This window comes from Protopterus annectens, chromosome 1.part0, assembly GCF_019279795.1.
Source record: "Protopterus annectens isolate FY-2018-M chromosome 1.part0, PAN1.0, whole genome shotgun sequence".
NCBI classification, from domain to species: Eukaryota; Metazoa; Chordata; order Ceratodontiformes; family Protopteridae; genus Protopterus; species Protopterus annectens.
Genome location: NC_056725.1, coordinates 509,866,277 through 509,890,696, shown reverse-complemented (window position 1 = coordinate 509,890,696; position 24,420 = coordinate 509,866,277).

The following is a 24,420-nucleotide window of genomic DNA, read 5'->3' as shown; positions in this document are numbered from 1 at the left end:
GTACATCCCAAAAGGGGCATTGTACTCAATTATGGGCCTGATTAGGGATGAGTAAAGAGGCACGATGACCTCCCTAATCTAGATGTGAATCCCTTCATGATTAGGTGGGCTATATAAAAGTTTTTCTAACCACTTTGGCCACGTGGTTGTCAAATGAGAGATTGCTATCAACTTGGGTCCCCAGGTCCCTAATTACTTCTTCTGTACTTAATGGATTACCACCTATGTGGTAATTTGTGGGCACTTTGTTTTTGCCAAAGGGATGACTATACACTTTTGGCGTTTAGCTTGAGGCCATGGCTCTGGCACCAGTTGTCTGTTTCTCTGAGGCCCTTTTGGAGGATGCTTGTGTCGGCTGGAGAGTCGATTATGGTGCCCAGTTTGCAGTCATCTGCGAACTTGGTCAGCCACAGTCCTTCCGTGCTGGCCTGTACCTCCGAGAAATATATACCAAACAAGAGAGGTCCCAGGACTGAGCCTTGTGGGACACCACTTGTAACTGGTTTGGAGTCTGACATGGCTCCAGCAATTCTAACCATGTGGGTTCTGTCCTTGAGCCAGTTTGCAACCCATCTAGTGACATAGGGGTTTATATTTAAGCTGGTGAGCTTATTTATAATGCCAGAGTGGGGTATTGTATCGAAGGCTTTTGCGAGGTCCAGATAGGCTGTGTGGACCACCTTCCCTTCGTCAATGGCCTTGGTGACTGTTTCAAAGACGTCAACCAGGTTAAGAGGCAGGATCTGCCCTTAACAAAGCCAAACTGGGTAGGATCCAGTGTCTGTAGGTCCCCAATATCTTTATTTATGAGGTCCATGATGATCCTTTCCATAGATTTGCAGACCAAGCTGGTCAGGCTTATGGGGTGATAGTTTCCAGGGTCCGTTGAGGCACCACCTTTGTGGAGAGGGACCACTGTTGCTGTACGCCACTCTTTGGGTACATATCCTGTAGTAAGGCTGAGATTGAACAGTAGTTTTATGTTTGGGTTTAGCTCTTCTTGGAGTTCATGTAGGACGCAGCCTGGGACACCGTCTGGTCCCATTGATGCTGTGTTTTTTGCTTTGGAGAGGGCGGCTCCCACCTGAGCATCTGAGATGTCAGGGGGGCAGCACTCTGCTGGGATAGATATTTGCCCTTTTGGTGGGGAGGGGCGGGTGCTGAACCTGTCAGCTAGGATGTTGGCAATGTCTGTGGGATCAGTGTATTTTTGTCATTTTGGACTAATTCTGAGCATATCTGGGAATTCCCACCCAGGTTCCTAACATAACTAAAGAAAGCCTTGTGATTATCCTTAGTGTCCTGTGCAATTTTTCTCTCGAAGCTGGCCTTTGGCGATTTTATGAGTGCCCTTAGTTTTTTGCTAATACTGATCAGAGATGCCTTCCCTTTTTGGGATTTTGCTCTATCATGTAGTAGCTTCCTCCTTCTATTGTATAGTTTGTTTATGGCTGGGGTCCACCAGACAGGTTGTCTGCCTTTGGAGGATTGGGTCTTGGTTTTATTTGGGATTGCATGATCCATGCAGTCCTGAAGGTGTTCATAGAATGCATTTATAAAGGATTCTGCAGTCTGGGCCGTATTTTCCACAGGCCCGGGGGCTTTGAAGGATTCCACTTCGGTTTTGAGGAGTGTGAAATTTGCTTTAGAGAAGTTTTTCACTGTGGTTTTCTGGGCAGGGGGTGGGGCCGGGATGTGAATATCCAGTGAGATCAGTTTATGGTCTGATCTTACCAGTGAGGGATACACTTCTGGTCTGGAGCATAGAGTCCCCATGTTGGTGATGATCAGGTCCAGTATGTTTTCCCCTCTTGTGAGAGTGGTAACAAGTTGTACCATAGCATTTGAGTTTATGAATTCTAGGAACCTTTGGGTAAGGGTGTTGGAGCTAGAGTAATGCTCCCAATCTATGTTTGGGTAGTTGAAGTCGCCCAGTATAATGGTGTTCGGAGATACCTTCATATTTTCCAGTGTTCTCAGGAAGGCCGAGTGGGGTTCCTGGGTTTGGGAGGGTGGTCTGTAGCAAGCTATAAACTAGAAGGCAGTTTTACCCACTGTTAGTTGCACATGGATAGTCTCCGATGCTTCGTGCTTTGCCACCAACCTGGAGGTGTGGGTATCTTTGATGAATATCGATACTCCCCCTCCTTTTGTGGTTCGGTCCAAGTTTTGGGGCCGAAAAGCATGGTATGAGGTATAACCTGGTAGTGCTGGGGTGCTCTCGGGACCCCTGAACCAGGTTTCTGTTACTGCACAGATATCGATGTTCTCCATGCTAAGGAGAGTTTCGAGTGCGTGCATCTTGAGGTTTAGACTTCTAGCGTAGAGAAGCATTACTCTTAGGTTCATGTCCCTTGTGATACCTATGGAGGTGGGTTTGTCTTTTGAGCCTTGCCTAAAAACGGCACTATGGGGGTAGCAAGAGCCTTTGCCAATATTCGAAAGCCCAGGGGTGACAGGTGCAAGCCGTCCCTAGCAAAGCATCGTGGCTTGTCGTGCATATCATCCCAAGCTGATAGGCATTGGATCCCCTTTGAATGACACCAATACTTAAGCCAATTGTTGAAATTGATCATCTTGTCTTCATACTGTGGCATCATTCTTGGTGAGGGTAAGATGCTACTCAAGGTCAGGGTCATACCAGCCTGGGCTACATGCTCAGAGAGCTCCTCTATGTCTCTTTTCATGTAGTCCAGGGAGGTACGTCTCAGGTCATTCACACCAGCATGGACAATGACTGAGTCATATTTGTACTTGCCTTGGAGTGACCTGAGTGCTTGTGTTATGTGGCGGATCCTAGCGCCAGACAGGCTGCTCACCATGACCTTCTCCTTGTTCAGCCCAGTGAGCGGAACGTCAGTGTGCCTGATGATAGAGTCACCTATTACAAGTGTATCAGGTGTGTTGTTTAGCCTTAAGGGCTGTGACTGTTCGGCACACTGGCTTTGTGAGATATGTGTTGCACGTGTTTTTTTTTGGGGTAGCGGTTGCTTGGGTGTCTGCTTTGGAGGTCTCTGCTGCTTAGGCAGATCTTTATTTAGAGCCTCCGAGTATGTTTTTGTGTGATTATGTGTTTGGTTTGCTGTCGTGGTAGGTCTATGTGAGACTGAAATTGTAGTGAGTGTGGTTTCCTTCTCCTCCTGACTGGTTTTGCCAGTACTGAGTTGAGAGAGCTTAGCCACCAGTTTGGCTATATGGTTGCATCTCTCACATGTGTTGGAATTTGTTGGGAGGAGGAGAGGGTTGTCTGTGTACATGAGGCAGTTGTAACATTGCCTCAAGATTCCCATATTCACCAGCTGGACCAGAGAGGAGATTGACAACTGACCTTTGGACATGCTAGAATAATATTGGGAATTTCTTTATAATTGAAAACAAGGGCCAATGGGGAGCGAGGGTGTAGTGCTTTTAATTTTTAGTGCTGACTTATAATTGCTTTAGTGAGCAAGTACCAGGTAACAAGTGCAATGTGTTACAGGTAACTTAAAATGCAAAAGCGACAAACAGTAACTTTCTTTCAAGCGAAGCAAGGAAATAAGTACAGTAAGCAATGCAGATATCACTAGGGATCCATAGAAGCGCTGAGAAGCCGCGTTTTAGGTGGAATTAGCGTTCCAGGGAAATAACAAGCATACAAACAAAGCTAGATTCAGCAGGCCTGGATCTAGTCTATGCTACAGCAAACAAGGTGTACCAATTTCAGTAAGATACAGTTCAAATATTCAGGCACTATAAACCTTTAACCAGAAATTCCCAGCTCAGAAGGGCAGAGTCCAGCCTCTCCTCCCACAAGAGTGCAGACCACGAACCTTCTTAATGTAAAATAACTGGCCTGAAGCCCAAGTGCTTAAACCAGAGCTAATACACTTTAAGAATAACAGACACTGAGCTCTCAATCAGCAGTTCCCAACTTAGAAGGATGAAAGCTACCTGTCCTGCCACCACAGTGCATGCCACAAACCTTCCTAATGTAGAACAACTGGTCTGAAGCCCAAGTGCTTAATCCAAAAGACTTAGAATGATAGCTACACTTTAACCAAGTTACTACCAAGCAGTAATAAATACAACTGAATACTTTAAATAATGCCTGGATTAGTGCTCAAGTTATACAAACAAAGCTAGATTCAGCAGGCCTGGATCTAGTCTATGCTACAGCAAACAAGGTGTACCAATTTCAGTAAGAAGCAGTTCAGATATACATGCACTATAAGCCTTTAACCAGAAATTCCCAGCTCAGAAGGGCAGAGTCCAGCCTCCCCTCCCACAAGAGTGCAGACCACGAACCCTCAATGTAAAATAACTGGCCTGAAAGCCCAAGTGCTTAAACCAGAATTAATACACTTTTAGAATAACAGACACTGAGCCCTCAATCAGCAGTTCCCAACTTAGAAGGATGTAAGCTACCTGTTCTGCCACTACAGTGCAGACCACAAACCCTCTCAATGTAAAACTGGTCTGAAGCCCAAGTGTTTAAACTAAAAGGCTTAGAATGAGTTACACCAAGCAGTAATAAATACAATTGAGAACGTTTAAGATGACGCAAAAGCAAAATAAAGTAGGAAGAAACACAAGTACAGTAAAAGCAGAAGAAATTTTTTTTTTCTTTTTTTTTTTAGAAAAGTAGCAAAAGCAGTAGTAAATACAATTCTCATGCAGTGCAAGCTGGCACACTTGAATATGTAGCAATATTTGTCCACACACAGTTTGAAAAAATGTAATTAAATTAAAAAGGACTAAAAGCAAGTGCAGAAAGGGTTTATTAGGTAGAATGCGGTAAAGAGATGTCCTAGGGGAGTGTCTTAGATCAAATCTACAGTGGGGCGGGCACTGCAAAAGCCACCAAATTTAAACTACAACCAAGAATAGGGTGGGGGACCAGTTTCAACACAGATGTAAGGAATGTGCAAATTATAAAAATATATATATACTGTTTTCTATAGATTTGCAGAGCAGTAAGACACAGATATCAAGCAGACAATTTAGCTCTATAATACAGAATAACACAGAAAATATACTTAGCTCTATAAACTTGAATATAGTTCTGTAAGGCTGTCTCTCAGACTAAGGTTCCAGTTTGAATACAGGTTGTTAATTAAAAGGAGACACAGCACTAGCTAAATTATATCAGCTGAAAGACAAGGCAGGAAATGAGGGGGGTGGGGGCAGTTTCAACACAGATGTAAGGAATGTGCAAATTATAAAAAAATATATATACTGTTTTCTATAAATTTGCAGAGCAGTAAGACACAGATATCAAGCAGACAATTTAGCTCTATAATACAGAATAACACAGAAAATATACTTAGCTCTATAAATTTGAATATAGTTCTGTAAGGCTGTCTCTCAAACTAAGGTTCCAGTTTGAATACAGGTTGTTAATGAGACACAGCACTAGCTAAATTATCAGCTGAAAGACAAGGCAGGAAATGAGGGGGTGGGGGCAGTTTCAACACAGATGTAAGGAATGTGCAAATTGTAAAAAAATATATATACTGTTTTCTATAGATTTGCAGAGCAGTAAGACACAGATATCAAACAGACAATTTAGCTCTATAATACAGAATAACACAGAAAATATACTTAGCTCTATAAACTTGAATATAGTTCTGTAAGGCTGTCTCTCAAACTAAGGTTCCAGTTTGAATACAGGTTGTTAATTTATGTTATGTAGTCCTATCTAGCCTCCATTATTACATGTGGGACAGCATCCCTAGCATCTTAAATGGGTGGCTTACTGGAAGATACTCCTGAGTACAGAGGAACCAAACTAAGCTCTACCCCTGGAAGTTAAATCCAATTTATAACGGGAAATGAAGGTATGAGGGGTAGCCCATGTTGCTGCTGCACAAATACTATCAATAAGGGTCCTGGCTTGGAAAGCAGCAGAAGTAGAGAAGGACCTGGTGGAATGCGCTTTAACTTTAAAGGGTAACTCCTTTCCTTGAGAACTGTAAATAAAGGAAATACAACTAGAGATCCAGTTCGAAAGTGTAACCTTGGAAACTGGCAAGCCCATTCTCGCCTCAGGAAAGGAAATAAACAGCTGTGCTGATTTTCTAAATTCCTTGGTTCGGTGGATATAGAAACTTAGTTGCCTGTGTACATCCAAGTTGGTGGAATGTATACTCTGCTTTGCTGGAGTGATTAGGGAAGAACACTGGCAATTCAATTGTTTGGTTTAAGTGAAATTGAGAACAGACTTTAGGAATAAAGGAAGGGTTGGTCCGGAGAGAGACCCTATCTTTGTGAAAAATTATATATGGAGGTTTAACAGACAGAGCTTGTAATTCAGAAACTCGCCTGGCTGAGGTTATTGCTACCAGAAAAAGAGTCTTCCAAGACAGAAACTTCAACTGATAACTATGGGCTGGTTCAAAGGGTGGCAGAGTAAGTCTAGACAGAACTAAATTTAGGTCCCAAGGTGGAATGGGGTCTTGTACAGGAGGTCTTAACATCGTGGAACCCTTAAGAAAGGATTTGCACAGTTTGTGAGACATAAGAATGGAATCATTAATCCCCACATGAAAATTAGATATTGCTGCTAGTTGAACTCAGAGTGTAGCAGCTGCTGAACCTTGGTGAAAGAGTTCAGAAAGAAACTCTAGAATAATAGTAATGGGAGCTGTAAATGGATCAACATCTCTATTGTGTGCCCATATGGAAAATCTCTTCCATTTACTATTATACAATTTTCTGGTCGAAGGCTTGTGAGAAGAGGTAATAATATGAGTTACAGCTGGAGACAAATCATGAAGCCTGACTAGTGATGGAACTGGAGCAGCCAAGCTGCCAGTTTGAGAGTGTGGAGACTGGGGTGAAGAGAACCTGATGTATGTCAGGAGGTCTGGCACTGGGTCCAGTGCCCATGGGCAGTCCAACAGGTGAGGCTCGAGAAAAGGGAACCAAATCTGACGAGTCCAGTAAGGGGTGATGAGGATCATCTTGCTTCCCAACAGCATTGCTTTCTATATGACCTTGGGGATGAGTGGAAAAGGAGGAAAAGCATAAAGGAGTCCCGGGAGCCAATCGTGGACTAGTGCATCTCTTGGAGACTCCCCCGGAGGGGGGATGAGAGAGAAAAAGGTGCTGCATTTGGTGTTGATGGGACTGGCAAAGAGGTCGCAGCAGGGTTGTCCCCACTTGTGAAAGATCATGCTGGCTATTTTCTGGTTCAAGGACCATTCCTGAGGTAACAAAATTGCCCTGCTTAGCTTGTCCGCTATTAGGTTGGAAGTCCCCAGGATATGCGTTGCAACGAGAAAGTGTTGGAAAGAAATCGCCCAATCCCAAACTTGCATGGCCTCTCGACATAAGGGGTATGATCTGGTTCCCCCTTGTTTGTTTAGATACCAGACAACCGACATGTTGTCGGTCTAGATAGCTATCGTCCGTAGAGGTAGAAGGTCGTGAAGTGCTTGCAATGCTAGAAGCACTACCCTCATCTCTAGGACACTGATATGCAGATTGGCCTCCTGCTCCCGCCATGTGCCTTGGACAGTCCTGCCACGACAATGCCCCCCCCCACCCTATCTGAAAGGCATCCATGGTTACAGTGGCAATGGGTCAGTGTGGTACAAAGGGAGTCCCTGTGGTAAGAGGACCTGGGTGAATCCACCAGCATAGGTCCTTTTTACAAGAATTTGTAATCAAGATCTGATGATGTAGTGGCAACTGTTGAAACGACCACTGGGATGACAGGAGCCATTGGAGTATTCTCATATGTAGTCTTGCTAAAGGTACCAAGGTTATGGTTGAAGCCATAGTCCCAAGTAGCTGCAACACCACCTTCGCTTTGACTCTTTGAAGGGGGAGTATTCTGTAAATTTGTTGCACAAGATTCTGTATTCTCTCCATAGGCAGTCTGGCTGACATCTCGACCGTGTCTATGTTTGCTCCTATAAAAGTTATAGACTGAGTGGGCAAAAAAAGAGGATTTTTCCCAGTTTATCGAGATTCCCAATTGGGAACGGAGCTTGATTGTGGAATCTCTCGATTGAATTAGGCGATGCCTGGTGGTGGCGGTCAGGAGCCAATCGTCCAGATATGGAAAGACTTGGATTCCCTGATGCTGCAAATGAGCTGTGACTACTGCCATGCACTTGGTGAACACCCGAGGGGCTGTGGTGAGACCAAAGGGCAGTGCCCAAAACTGGTAATGATGGGCTCCCAGCCAGAAGCGTAAGTAGCTCCTTGATGCTTTGTCCATCCTTGTATGGTAGTAGGCATCCTGGAGATCTATTGAGCACATCCAGCTGTCTCTCCCCAACAAAGGGAGTATGGATTGTAGAGTGACCATTCGGAACTTGGACTTCTGTACATGCTCATTTAACCTGCTGAGGTCTAGGATGGGTCTCCAGTCCCCTGGTATTTTTGGAACTAAAAAGAACCTGGAGTATGTTCCGAATCCTGTCAGGTCTGTTGGGACCTTTTGGATGGCTCTTTTTAATAGCAGCTTTTCTATCTCTATAGCCGCTTGATCCCTGTGATTGGGTGGTACATCTGGGATCCTTTTTGGAGGGCGTGGAGGATGGGAAAAGGGTATAGAGTAACCTCTGGTAATGTCGTCTTGCACCCACTTGTCTCAAGTGAGATTTAGACAGGCTTCTGGGTACAAGGACAGGCAACCCCCGACCGGCTCCAGAGACGCACAGTCGGGTTCCACATCAGGAATGCTGATAGGGACGGTCACGAAAGGAATCGCGACCTCCCTGATTGTGGGCCTCCCCTGTCTCTAGGGCGACGTCTACCATTATATCCTCCTCCTCCCCTGCCTCTGAAGGAGGAATCACCTTGTGTGTCCTGGAAAGGTCTCTGTGATTTCTTGAACCACATTTTGCCACTCTTCTGACCTTTAGGGTAAGGTCTAGAAGGAATGGTAAAACGGACTCCCACGGCAGAGAGAGTCTTTCCTTCCTGCTCACACCTGTTGAAGGTATCTTTCACCTTGGGTCCAAAAAGAGAGGATCTGTCCACGAGAGCATTGGTGAACGTGGACTTGAAAGGCTCAGCAAAGTTGCATAGACGCATCCAGGAATGTCTCCTTAATGAGACTCCTGAACCTGCCACCCTACTCGCACCATCAGCTGCATATGAGATCAGCAGCATGAAGGAGTTAACAATAGATGTGAGGGTAGCAAACTGAGCCGACACTGTAGATGGTACTGCTTCAGTTGAAGTACCCTGAAGAGTATCTCCTAACTCCTTTAGGAGATCTCTCTGAAGTCTCGTAAAATGTGATAGACAGTTCAGCGATCTGAGTGTAAAAGCCACTGAAGAAAAGATACGCTTCCCGTACCTATCCATCGTCTGGGATTTCCTTGTTAGGTGGATGGACAGAAGTCATCTCTGCTAGCTCCTTCTTAGTGGCCGCCGCCACCATCATGGCATCAACAGGTAAACCCTTGGATAAAAAAACTTTGTCCTGAGGGGCGGAGAGAAATTTATTCAGCCTCCTGGGGACTGGTTCCATGGCATCGGGAGTCTGCCATGCCTTCTGACTCACGAGATCTAGCAATTCATCAAATGGAAGCGACATCCATGAAGCTGAGGGTTGAGACCCAAAAGCCTTCAGGTACACTGACTCCTCATCGGAAGGGGTAAAGGTGGGCCAGCCGCCTCTCTGCCTGAGGATCTCCAAAATGTCTGCAAAGGAGACATCTTCGGAGGAAGACTTAGGGGACCCCTCCAACTCATCGAGGTCAGTGTCAGATGTGACAGACTCATCAGGGGAGTCTACTAGCTTCCTCTTACATGGTCTGTTCTGAGGGGGCTCCTCAGTGGGGTCTTCTGGGGAGGTCTCAAAAGATCGGGGACCACCCAAATGGGGGTCCTGAGGCTGTGAGTCTCTACCATCCCGGGGGAGAGAGGATGCTGAGACCGTAGTCGGCACTTTAGGGAGTATAGCATCGGTACTCCTACGTGGTACGGATGAACTATCCAACATGCTCATCTTCACCAACTCCTCCGGCTCCAAACGACACCCCAGCTCCGAGGAGAGCATAGGCGCCAATGGCTCCAAAGGAATTGGTTCCAAGAATGATGTAGGGTCCGAGCTCACTCGGGCCGATGCACCAAGAGGAAGACTCAGCACTGAAGAGGTTCAGTTCCAAGTGTCTCCCTCGGGCCCAACCAAACAGCTTCGGACCCTAGACACTTCAGATGGCGCCAACAGTGTCGAAGTGGGGCTCGGCTCTGAGACAGCCACCTGGGGTGCTGGAGCCAAGGACACCACTACAGTCGGGTACTGACAGCGTCGGCTCCAAAGGATCAATCTGGATTGGAGGAGGAAAAAGAGCAGGGTCAGTAACAGGAGTCAGCTCCGAGACAGAAGTGGTCGGAGACGATAAAAATTTTGGCAAGGCCGATGACTTAAGGAGTCTGAGCACCACTCTCTCAATGTCTTCTTCAGAAAAGCTCCTGGAGGATCTGGAGGACAGAGTTGGAGACCTCGCTCTCTGTAATATAGGTGATTTTAAAGTAGGGGAAACCAGTGGAATGTCTGTAGACCGGCTCCGAAGAAGACTGCTGGTGATCGGCACCGAAGCACTGGGTGCTGACACTGCAATGTCCGTGTCCAGAATCTCGATCGGCTCAGAGGACAGTGGAGCCAGAGAGACAGAGACCATCTTCAATTTAGGTAACTTCTGTGGAGGTTCAGAGACAGAAGTTGAGGCTGGAGAAGGCCTTTTGGTGGTCTTGCCCTTATCTTTACTGGAAGAATGCGACCTAGCAGAGAATGACGAACTGGCTAGGTCTTCCTCAAAAGAAGGTTTTAACAATCCTTTTAGAATCAACTTATTCTTCAGTTCCTGGAGCACTCTAGGACTAAAGGAATGGCAAAAGAGACAAGTCTCTTGAAGATGTATGGCCCCTAAACAGTACACACAGATGCTATGTCCATCAGTGATGGGCATTTTTTGACAGCATTAAGTACACTTTTTAAATCCTGACTGTTTATGCTCTTTATGTTCTTTAGACATAATGGCAGTCTCAATATAGGTGATTGAAGAAAGAAAACAGCACACTCCCTCAACAAGAGAGGAACTAGACCCTCTAACTTAAACAAATCTAGCCCTATTTCTCACAACAAACAACCAAAGGAAGTTTTACTAGGTTCTCTAACTTAAACGAACCTAGTGTAAAGGAAAGGGAAAGAGACTAATACCTCCAAGTAAAATGGTTTCGTAAAAATGCACACACTCACGGGAACACACACACACACAAAAAAGGCCAACAGGCCCAAAATTTTATAGCAGAAAGTCAAATCCAGGAAAAAGTCAAGTCCGGTTAAAATGACACAATCTGGTTAAAATGACACAATCAGTTATCTCAATAAGGCTAACAGCAATAAGAAAAGCACTTCACAAGAAGTTAAAAAAAATTCTAACAATCATAATAATAAAGAACTAAATCACTTAGCCACTGTCAACCAAAAGAAGCTTCCGACTGAAGACGCAGCAAACGAGATCTGGGGAATGTGCGCATGCATCATGGGATACCTATTAGCAACGAGCCAATCAGAATTTTTCAGGCTTTCTAAGCGGCAGAGTCGGAGCCGAGGATCGGCTCCGAACCCACATGTAATAATGGAGGTGAGATAGGACTACATAACATCTATAATTCAAAGTGGAAAGAGAGGATGATGATGAAACGGGGCAAAGCTCAAGAAAGAGAGAGAGACTAGGATTTTGGATGCAAACCTTTAAGGAGAATAATAATAATCATACAGAATATTATATTCAGAAAGTAGCAGAAAGCATTCTAAGAACTAAACTCACATGAGAATGGAGAAAGCAGATTCTGCTGATAAAAATTATTGCAATTAGGGATACAGAGGGGGGTTGAAATTTATTGGAGGAAATTGGCAAAGGAACCAAGGTATTTGGGAGCAAATAACTAGACAGGGAAAAGTAATAGAATGGGAAGATGCTGAGAACTTATTTTGGACAGCAGGTTAGAGATTGCCTTCTCTATCAAGGATTGATGTCAGAGTATAGGCAAAGAGAAAGAAATAGGGGGGTCCCAAATGAAAGACAAGAACTGACAGAGTTTTACTACAATCTAGAACAGAAGTTGCTATTAAGAAAGTAATAATTAGTAGAGCATATAAAAGGAACAGTATGCCAAAAGTGTTTTGGAGGTGAAAAGAGAGTGTCAGATAGAGTGATGTTTATGAAGCTGGGAATTGATGGTGTAATGATGAATGTTGTTAGTGCATATGCTCCGCAACTTGGGTGTGCAATGGATGAGAAAGAAAACTTTTGGAGTGAGTTGGATGAAGTGGTGATGACTGCACCTAAGGGTAAGAGAGTGGTGATTGGAGCAAATCTTAATGGGCATGTTGGTGAAGGGAACAGAGGGGATGATGAAGTGATGGGTGGGTATGGTTTTAAGGAAAGGAATGCAGGTCAGATGGTAGTGTATTTTGCAAAAAGGATGGACATGGCTGCGGTGACTACATATTTTAACAAGAGGGAGGAGTACAGGGTGACAGACATACAAGAGCGGAGGGAGATGCATACAGATGGATTATATCCTATGCAGGAGGGTCAGTTTGAACGAGATTGGAGACTGTAAAGTGGTGACTGGGGAAAGTGTAGTTAGGCAGCATAGAATGGTGGTCTGTAGAATGATGTTGGTGATCAAGAAGAGGAGGAGGAGTGTGAGGGCAGCACCAAGGATCAAATGGTGGAAATTAAAAAAAGGGTGATTGTGAGGTGGAGCTCAAAGAAGAACTAAGACAGGCAATGGGTGGCAGTGAAGAGTTACTGAACAGCTGGGTAACTACAGCAGAGCTAGTAAGGAGACTGCTAGAAAGGTGCTTGGTGTGACATCTGGACAGAGGAAGGAGGACAAGGAGACCTGGTGGTGGAATGAAGAAATACAGGAGAGTATACAGAGACAGAGATTGGCGAAGAAGAATTGGGATTGTCAGAGAGATGAAGAAAGTAGACAAAAGTATAAGGAGATGAGGTGCATGGCAAACAGAAAGGTGGCAAAGGCTAAGGATAAGGCGTATGGAGAGTTGTATGAAAGGATGGACACTAAGGAGGTAGAAAAGGACCTGTACCAATTGGCTAGACAGAGCGACCGAGCTAGGAAAGATGTGCAGCAGGCAAGGGTGATAAAGGATAATGAGGGAAACTTACTCACAAGTGAGGAGAATGTGTTGAACAGATGCAAAGAGTACTTTGAGGGGTTGATGAATGAAGAGAAAGAGAGACAGAAAAGGTTGGATGATGTAGGGATAGTGAATCAGGAAATGCAACGGATTAGCAAGGAGGAAGTAAAGATAGCTATGAAGAGAATGAAGAATGGAAAGGCTGTTGGTCCAGATGACATACTTGTGGAAGCTTGGAGGTGTTTAGGAGAAATGACAGTGGAATTTTTAACCAGATTGTTTAATGAAATCTTGGAAAGTGAGAGGATGCCCGAGGAGTGGAGAAAAAGTGTTTTGGCAAGAATAAGGGTGATGTGCAGAGCTGTAGTAACTAGAGAGGGAAAAAAATTGATCAGTTACACAATGAAATTATGGGAAAGAGTAGTAGAAGTTAGGTTAAGAAGGCAGGTGATGATTAGTGATCAGGAATATGGTTTCATGCCAGGAAAGAGCACTACAGATGCAATGGTTGCGCTGAGAGTGTTGATGGAGAAGTACAGAGAAGGTCAGAAGGAGTTGCACTGTGTCTTTGTGGACTGAGAGAAAGCATATGACAGGGTGCCTAGACAAGAGCTGTGGTATTGTATGAGGAAGTCGAGAGTGGCAGAGAAGTATGTAAGAGTGATACAGGATATGTACAAGGGTAGTGTGACAGCGGTGAGGTCTGCGATGGGAGTGACAGATACTTTTAAGGTGGAGATGGGATTACATCAAAGATCAGCTCTGAGCCCTTTCTTATTTGCAGTGATAATGGACATGTTGACAGACAAGATCAGACAGGAGTTCCCGTGGACTATGATGTTTGCAGATAACATTGTGATCTGTAGTGAGAGTAGGGAACAGGTGCAGAAAACCCTGGAGAGGTGGAGATATGCTCTATAGAGGAGAAGAATGAAGGTCAGCAGGACTAAGACAGAATATATGTGTGTGAATGAGAGGGAGGATAGAGGTATGGTGAGGATGCAGGGAGTAGAGTTGGTGAAGGTGGATGAGTTTAAATACTTGGGATCAACAGTTCAGAGTAATGGTGAGTGTGGAAGAGAGGTGAAGAAGAGAGTACAGGCAGGGTGGAGTGGGTGGACAAGAGTGTCAGGAGTGATTTGTGACAGACAAGTACCAGTAAGAGTGAAAGGGAAGGTCTACAAGAGGGTAGTGAGACCAGCTATGTTATATGGGTTGGAAACAGTGGCATTGACTAAAAGGCAGGAGTCAGAACTGAATGTGGCAGAGTTAAATATGTTAAGATTTGCACTGGGTGTGACGAGGGTAGACAGGATTAGGAATAAGTATATTAGAGGGTCAGTCCAGGTTGCATGGTTTGGAGACAAAGCCAGAGAGGCGAGATTGAGTTGGTTTGGACATGTGCTGAGGAGGGATGCTGGGTATATTGGGAAAAGGATGCCAAGGATGAAGCTGCCAGGTAAGAGGAAAAGAGGAAGGCTAAAGATAAGGTTTATGGATGTGGTGAGAGAGGACATGCAGGTGGTTGGTGTGACAGAGCAAGATGCAGAGGACAGGAAGAAATGTTAACAGATGATCTGCTGTGGTGACCCCTAATGGGAACAGCTGAAAGGAAAAGATAAAATATTGCATGATAACTATAAGAATCAATCAGAGGAGGTTAGAAAAGATTGGGAAGATAGACTGGATAAGTAGTTCACAGGGAAACAATGGGGGATATATGCATGTCTCTCAAATGTGCATGAAAGTCTAGAAGATTTAGGATCTTTGCTTGGAAGTGTTTATATAGGTATTTCTATACCCAAAGTAAATTCCAGAGAATTTTTACTCACATAGACAGCAAATGTTGGAGGTGTGATGGGAAAGAAAGAGGTAACCGGGAACATATTTTCTGAGAGTGTAATGAGTTGGCAGACTTTAAAGTTCCCTGCAGACTGCTCTGTCAGAGATACTGGGTGAGCAAATTGGTGCAACTAAGAAAATTAATTTTTTGAGCTATGACATAGAATCGGGATTGCCTAGACATAGTAAGGCCTTGCTGCATCTAATTATGATGACTGCCAAAAAAGCAATTACTAGAAAATGGAAATCAAAGTCTAAACCAACTTTATTACAAGTAGCAAAGATAGTAACAGAGATAAAGCAACTGGAACCGAGATCTTTAGAAAAGGGTAGGACCAAATTACATAGGAAAAAATGGGAACCATAGGATCAATACATGCAGAGGAGGAACAAGGTTTAAAGAGGGCAGGATATGAATGAGATATGTAATGTTTGACTGACAATGACTGGATATATTATAAGTGATGTATTGTGTTTGCAGCTAAAGTTGTGTCAGTATGGTTTGTAATGTATAATGTGTGCAACTGGAATTATGTTGGTATAGCTTATTTTCATTTATATAACTGTAAGATTGCCTGTGTCATACATGATAAACAAGAAACATCTTTATTAGATTAACAAAAAAAAAAAAAAAAAAAAAAACAGAAGCTGTATGGCCTGATTAAGATTACTCTTAGCAGTGAGTTTCAATATGAGTAAAGGGCTAGTATACAAGGACACCCAATACTAATGAAACATCAAGTAAGGTACAGAAACCAATAAGGCCAGGAATTCTAAAGTATGCCTTCGCTAAAGTCACACCTTCTAAAAAGGGACTTTTCTTTAAACCAGGTCTGAAGAAGCAGACTCAAAGGAGGTAGGATACGTTTCTCCAATATTAAATAAATACACAAGGAAGAAATGGACTCCTAAGATGAGATCTTAGTGAAAAAAAAAAAATAAATAAATCTTCCTAGGGAAGACCTACAGATGTCATCAGAAGCAAAGGAAGCCGAATGCTGATCAACATGAAAGTTAAAAATTGAAGAGTCAAGGAGTCCTGAAAGGTAAAGAACAACTTAATGATGGAAGAGATGGAGACACAAATGGGTTTGCATCCTTAAAAATACAAATGGGGAAATAAGTTTCTATGTATCTGATATGCTTTCTGAGTAAAGGTGTTCTGAGAAGTAGTCTACAGAACAAGCCACTAGTAACTTCAGGGCATGTAAGGTAGGATAAAACTGGTCAGATGAAGACTCCAAAGATACTTGAGTGACAGGGAGGGCAACAATGAGAAATAAAATCATTTAAAAAGTTTTATAATGCAACAAATCAGTGCAAACAAAAACAAAATAATCATTTTACAAACCCAAAAGGAAAACTAAAACAGAGATGGACCAAATTACTTAAATATAAGCAATGCAACATATGGCTTATACAGATGAAGACATTCTAACAGAGGTAACAATGCCTATTTCCAAAAAAAATAAATAAATAAAAATATACACACACACATATATATATATATATATATATATATATATATATATATATATATATATATTTCAAGACAGCTTAAATACATTCAGTTAAATTCTGACCACTTTTAAAAGGTGCTTTAATGGAATATCTTAACAAAATTCCACACAGTAGCTATGACATGCAGGACAATGTCTGATTTAACTATTATTACAATATGGGCCTCAGGATGTAATATCTCAACCAAGTCACCCAGCAGTTGCTGTGGCCCATCCAGTTTAGTCACAATTAAGGTTCTAAGCAAACGCCTGCAATTAATAAAGTTATATAACAATGGAAATCATTTGCAGAACCAGAAAACGTAGAATGTCATATTCTTGACTGGTGCAAGTGTTAAAGGATGGAATTAAAAAATACTTCACTATCAGCAATCAAAGGTCTGCAACCACCAAACTAGGGTATACCGTCAATCTCTCCAAGGGTAAAAATGCTAAAAAATTCTTTACATGTAAGAAATGACCTATGAAAGTCAGAAGCTGGATTGGTATAAGCTGTGATCTTACATAACTGATACTGATGTCCAGGACTAAAATAACTGTAGTATGAAAACTATGTATCTGGTCAGACCTTATTGATTGCTTTCTACCAAAACCAACATCCAGGAAGTAAAATATGAAAATGACATACTTACTGTAATGCTGTCTACATTGGCAGTTTCATATTCATCAACTCTAGGACTAGAGATGGATGGTACTTAGTCAGCCTTGCTCAGAAAAATGTTTCAAGCAACCCAAGCTATTCATTCTTACCATAATATCCAGTGCCTAAGGTTCAGTCAAGACCATGGAGGCAGAGAAATATGAGTAGAAAGAAAAAAGAAAGCATAAACTATGAAAACAGCTTCATAAAAGCCTAAAGACCAGGAAAAGAAAGGCGGGAGCAGTGATAGCGATGAAGCTGCCAACATACAACATTATGCTAAGTATATAACTTTCACATCTAAATTTGGGAGTTTCGCCTCCATCATCTCTAGGTCAAAGCTGTAAGCTTAGTATCTTTGATTGGAATGAAGAAATCCTGAATATGATGGACTCAAGAATAGAAGACTTAGAAAAGCACATCTAAATGGTAGGGGTATTTGTAGGGTACAGAGTGTGACAGCTCATGGCAGTAGCAACAAAAGCCATAGTGTCATTGCAGCTGTCTTGACACATTTGTAAAAATATGAACTCAGATTTTAAGAAATCTCTAACCTAAATGTAGAAGTGGAGTGCCAAGCAACAGTGACACTACCCTGTGAAATGGCAGACTGAAGCTGCACAGACACTTGCCACTCAGATGTTCCAAGGGCAGAGTCAACTGTTATAGCCACTGTTACAGGAACATGTGAACTAAAAATGAATAACCATGGATGCTGTATTACAGACAGAGACCACTAGGATGCAACTGCTAAAAGCTTGCCACCTGAAATAGTTTTAGGTGAAAGCCTATTACGGGCCAACACAAAACAGCTTCTCAAAAGAAGCAATGTTTCAAGACCTGTAAAGAGGAAGTCATCCGCTGCAACTTCCTAGATGGCTGACAGACTGCATGAGATAAAAAGATACCCTCTATAGTCAGTTTAAATGCAGACAAAAGGTCAAAAAAGAGAAGGTATTCTCAAGGAAAAAAGGCTTTGCTTCCCGTGAGACTAATGATATTAAACCTCTCAATGGGAGTTCTTTCCAAAACAAGGCGACTATGAATGAGCCTACAGACTGAAGTACACTCTGCAACTGTCGTAAGTGAAATGTGGGAAATGAAAAAGCATCTGAAGTGGTTCAGAGTGGGAGAAACATCCAAGGGATGCAGCAGTCATGGATTAACTATGAATCGGGTAGAAAATCTCCATTTGAAGGCCTATAGCAAATATCTGAAGTGCCTGCAGTGGTACAAGTAAAAAGAATCTGAGATACAAACACCCAACAGCTGCTTTAATCAAGAAAAGGGTTAGATCTCCTCAGCATGAATGCCTATACTCAAGACTGGATCTGTGAGTTGGCAACAATCCACACACCACAGAACAGATGGCATTAGAAAAAGATAACCAGGTTGCAGGCTTTGGTAGGACATATGTATATAATAAAGACAGAACTACAACAACTACAGGACACCAACTTTCAGAACTATAGAAGATCAATGCCAAGTCACAGGAGTGGCACAAGACTTTGCACCTATAACCTTTTCAGAAGAGTCCCAATGGAAAACAGGAGACTGTGATTGCTGAAGGACTCAGAAAATGAGATATGTCACAAGAATGAGATGGGTATTGGCATATACTACCTTTCCAGAATAATCTCAAGGGAAGGAAGTGGGAAGCTGTTCCTAGGAAGATACAGGTATGCAAATGTAAGCAGATGGACAGAGGAATCTATTGGAAAAATCTCCAGGAAAATAAATGTAAATCTACAGGCAATAAGAAATGATCGGGTGGATAGATGCAAATTTAAACCAGTGTTATGTGGAACCCTGTTTGATATGGGAGACAAGCACTATTCAGTATGTGGAAAGAATTGTATGTGTTTACTGAAGGTGCATATAGCTAGGCATCCTATGGTCTACACAATGAATTTCGTATTAGAATTTCTATGAAATGCATACCTCAAAAAGGCCTCAGTCTAAGGAAGAAAACAAATGAAGCCAACTGTAGATGAAGTTAAACTTCAAGGAGGAGGAAATGGAAGAACTTAACTTCCAAATGATAACCAGCGTTGCCCTATATTGCATGCTGTTAGAACTGATATTTCTTCCTTTATTATCAACAGTTTATTTGCTAGAACTCTGAAAGGTGTGCAGAACAAAGCATGGGTCTGTTCTGGCCAGCAATATAAGAAAACACAAAGTGACTACTTTGTAGAAACATATGAGTAGGGAGAGCAGCTCCAAAATATTAAAAATACAGATATAAAGAGATGAGAAGCAAAAATATTGTCATATACATTGGAAGAAGGAGATGTAAGCCACAGGTCTGAAATTTTTATATAAGCCAAGCAGAAGATCAGTGTGCTTAGTCATGAAGACAAAGGCATCCTTATACTAGTCTGCTTCATGCTAAATTGTTCCCACTTAAATGCTGGACCTACATCAAACTACACTGACCAGGTACAAGGTCAGAATCAAGGAAACAAGTTCTGAGCCAGACTCCAGAAGAGCTGCCAAAACCCTCAATGTCAATGGTCACCAAAACAAATGACTCAGAAAGCAGACCCATAAAAAATGTCCAAGCAAGGAGATGCCAAGCGAACACCTCAGAGACTCTACATCAGACCCTTAAATAAGTTCCTAGTGAGGACAAAAGATTTGAAAAGTCCTACCAGCCACCCCTGAATAAGGACTTGTCAGACACTACCATCACTGATAGTGAAGATACTACAGAAGCCAAGACCACAGCCGACACTGAAGCCAGGATGGGTATAGTGAGAGGGTCCACCACATCTAGTTCCTAATCATCTGGGAGCAATGCAAATAGTCACCTAAAGGGTCACCAGAAACACACCAGCACCCACATTTAATATTGGTAGTGTAACTTCTAGATATATTTTTGTGGAAAAAGAATCATCTTCCTGCAAATACATCTGCATTCTGTCCACAATTAAATATTCCCCCAGTGGAATGTATTTCATGTGACCAAGTAATCCTCAGATGACCCTAAAACAGAAATACTTTACTCCATTATGTCAAAAGAGTAAACAAGGTACTCAAGGGGATGCCTTGTGCCACTTCCAGCTGCAGCTGAAAGAAGAAAACAGATAACATGAGCAACAAGTGATGGGAATGCCATCCTCATCCCAAGAGATGCCAAATTTACAAAAATCTACAAGTCTAAAGGGACTGGAAAGCAAAATGATGTTACAGTATTATCAGCACAAATACTAGAGCAGCAAATAAAAAAAAATATCCTCTATGATGCCTCAATGGAGAAATATCTGTGAATCCTTGCAATACTGTACTATGCATCAGATGATGGAGAAGTTACTATCATGGCAAGCAAAATGCAACAGATCCTCTCAAAAAAAAAAAAAAAAAAAAAAAAAATCCATCATGAAGGAACAGGACAGGACTTGTTCGGCAAGTAATTCACAGAAACAGACCTACCCATGACCAACCACGTATGAAGAACACAAGGTGAAATATGTAATCCATGAGAGAAAAGGGAAATCCCCAGGTTGCACTGAAGAACATCAAAGTCAACAGGTCAACCCCGAAGAGGCCAAGGTCCACCATCATGGAAATCTATCCGGCCTTAGTAGATGCCGTGAAAATGTAAAGAGCCAAGAAAGGACAGCATCTACTGAATGAAGCCATAATATAGGATTGCATCAACCTCAAGGTAGGGGTTAAACTCTAGCTGCCAAGAATACCTGATGACAAAAACAAAGTCAGGTATATGGGGTCCAAGTGCCACTGGACTTGAAAGAGGGCTAATAAGAGGACCCAGAGCAAACCACTATTTTAAAAACAACCACAGAAAGATGCATGCAGGCTCAGTACTGACACATAAGTACTAAACATGCGACCAAATTCACCAAAAAGTCTAACTGAAAGGACAGGCACTGAGGGACAGAACAAGGCTGATAAAAGGGACAAAAGTAACTACAGAGATGTAGCCGAAACCACACCAAACAAAGCACACTTGCCAGCCAAGCTAGAAATAAAATACGAGTTGTACAATGGATACAACCTACAGCACCAAATGCCCTGTCCTAGACACATATCAGACCACTGTCAAAGAAGCAGCTGAATTAGTACAGAAATATCAATCATACACTTTCTACTAATAAAGGCATCATATCAGAGAAAAGACATAAAGACTTAGCACTGACAAAAAAAGAAGAGGAACGGTCCCAACTATCTTACTATACAAACAAAATGCAGCTTAAAACCAATTCAGACTAGAAGAAGAAAGCAGCAGAGTTACCTGTTCAAGACTATGTAAAAGAACAGGTTACAAAAGAGCCACCTAATTAACTATATGCCCAAGAATAAAAAGTAAATGCAGCACGAAGCGCACACTCAATGAAATACATCAGGTTTCAGATAACAGACAAAATATCTACCTCTGCACAAGAAATAACAAAGATGACTGAAAAGACATGAGTCAGACATTACTGATAAAAAGTAAGACAATCACGCAGAAATGCATCCAGGAAAGTTTACTGTAGGTATTACCTGAAACAGCATGTAAAAATCTACAGCAGACAAGAAGGCTCCAAGGTGTAGATAGAAACAAAAGTACAGATCCTAAAGAACGGTTCAATAAAATTTTAATTCCAGACTACCTCTGCTTACAAACAAATACCCCAAGCAAGAAAATCATAGAGAAAAATAGCTAGTTGTCAACAGTAAAGGAAAAACACTTCAAAATGGCACCAAAAGAAACTGGGGAGGGGTAATGACCAAACAAACATCTCTGCTGACAAGAGAAACAAGAGTCCTAAAACAAAAGGATCAGACTAACCATGAAAGTAGATCTAGAAGAAAGTCAGGAGCCAAAAATAAGGGAAAACACGTGTGACATCCATGCACTGGTCCAGCAATCAAGGAGCCTCAATCCTCGCCACTAACACCAGTGAATGGCGTCCATACTGGGAAAGGATAATAAAATACACACAGTAAAGTACAATTTCCCTTAAGAGCACACTGAGATCACAGTCGGTCTGGGGCTGGTTTCTCCATTTCTCTCCAGGTCCAAAATCAGACTCCCCACTGGCACAGCTATAGGGTCCAGATCTCAGCATAGTGGGCAAGCTAAAACCTCCAGCACCCTCTCTGCCCAACCAGTGCTTTGTGTCCCTTCCCAGTAGCTGACACACACACTTTGAGATAAGAGTTATATACAACCACACAAACACTCCTGGGGAAGGCTGACACGGGTTCTCCAGCTGTGCTCCTTTTCTGCCAGTCTAAAAGGTAGTATCAGCTGCCACCACCCACTAATATCAGCTACTCAAAGGCCCTTCTGAAAGGTTGCCCAATTATTACTGGGCAATATTATTATCCAAATGGTAAGTGTGACTGAACAGTCAAGGCTTATTAGAGTGACTTGGTACAGTATCACTATATACATGCAACGTACTCTAGAGCTTAAATTAACTCTACATAAAACAGCCACAGTTGAAAGGTTTAAAAATATTTAATAATAAATAATAAAACCACAAGACAATACTTCTTACTACACAGCGTTAGTCAAGAGTTCAGAGATCAGAGAGATACTTAAAATAATACCGTAGAAAAGTTCTGACATCACAGAAAAACACAAGTCTAATATTCTTAATTATTAGCTATTTCTAAGAGAAAAACAGTTCCAAATAAATTACATATAGAAAGAGGCAGTGCTGGTGATGTTGGATGTTCTCAAGACAAAATGCTCTGAGCTACCTGATTCTTTCTCTTTAAATTGATGACACAGAGCTGCTTCACAAGACATCATTCTTCACACTTCTCTGGTGTTCCCAGCCTAACAGAAACTACATTTACATTCTTTACACCTGGTCAGAAACCAGAGCAATAAAGGATATTTACACATGCAAATTCTAGCCATTAACTCTGGTCTTAAAACAATAGGCAGGATGCCTCCCTCTAGACGTATCGGCTCCAAATTTTGACATCAAAGACAGTCATAAAATGCTTGACTTAGCTTTCTTACAGCAGAGTACATGGTTACATTTTTGCAGCTCAATATCCAATGCAGTCTTTTCACATTTAAGAGAACAAGCCTGTGGCTTACATTAATATTTACAAATGACAGAATTATCTACAGAATTCTATCTGGCTAGGCTGGCAGCCTTCACCGATCTTCACAATACCCATTAGAAGATTAGAAAACCAAGTGGATAATCCAGATTTTTCAGAGTGGCTGACTTCTGCACAGCTGCAGAGATCTGGACATGTGTACTAGGGGAAAGGCTTGGTCAAGCTTGGAAAAACTGTATGAACTTAGTACCTACCAGTCTTAGTCCTACAGGTGACATAAATGAAACTCCCAATGTAACACCTTTGAGTCTTCTAATTTTCAATGATGATGTCATCACAGTCAATCATTCACTGAACACCTGGGTACTGATGCAAGACCAGTTGGTGGAATCCTGAACAGTGTATGACAGACTCCTCTGCGGAAGAGATGGTCTGTTCCTACCTGACTTCTAATCTTGATGTACAGATAATTACTGCAAATATCCTAAAATCAACTCCAGTCTTCTCTTGAGAAAAGAGTGAGCGCAACTTGAGGAATGAAAATGCAATGAGTCTCTCTGGAAATAAAAGGTGTTGAAGACACATGATGCTTAGAATGGGTTAAATGTTCCTAGACTTCTCTGGAAGATAAAAAAAGAATCGGGAATACACTCCATGATTCCCTGGTCTAAAAGGATCACATGGAATGCTCTGATGCTAAGCTACTGCACAACTTTTCATGACCTCCTTCCTGCCTGCTTCTGATGAAATGAAACAAACAGAAAAGAGAATCCCGTCAGATCCTTCACCTACACATTAGTGGTGATGGTATGCCACTATGTTGCATGGAGATAAAACAACACCTGATCAATGTTTGTAGAGCTATGTTAGCCTGTAGTTATGATGGCTGAAAGCCACCTTAGCATTGCTAGTGACCGCACTGGAATCACTGAAGATCTTAGAATCTGCTACAGCAACCTTTGTTAACTGGTGGCATACAATGACTGGACACTGTGTAACTGCTGGTCCTGTTGCGGGCACAACCTGTTTTTTTTTTTTTGTTTTGTTTTGAGACCAAGGTTTAAAGTGATTCCATTACAGATCCTTTCAGGAGTGTGGACATTTGTATCTATAGCTGAAAAAGTACTGACCCTCCTCCTTCAGAATCTTCAAGAAATTATCAAATTACACCCAAAGCAATATGGGCTTCTTACATGAAGAATGTTCTGACATCTTCTGTGAAAGGGGTTAGATGCACCAAGGGGTGCTGGAGCACAGCAATACTG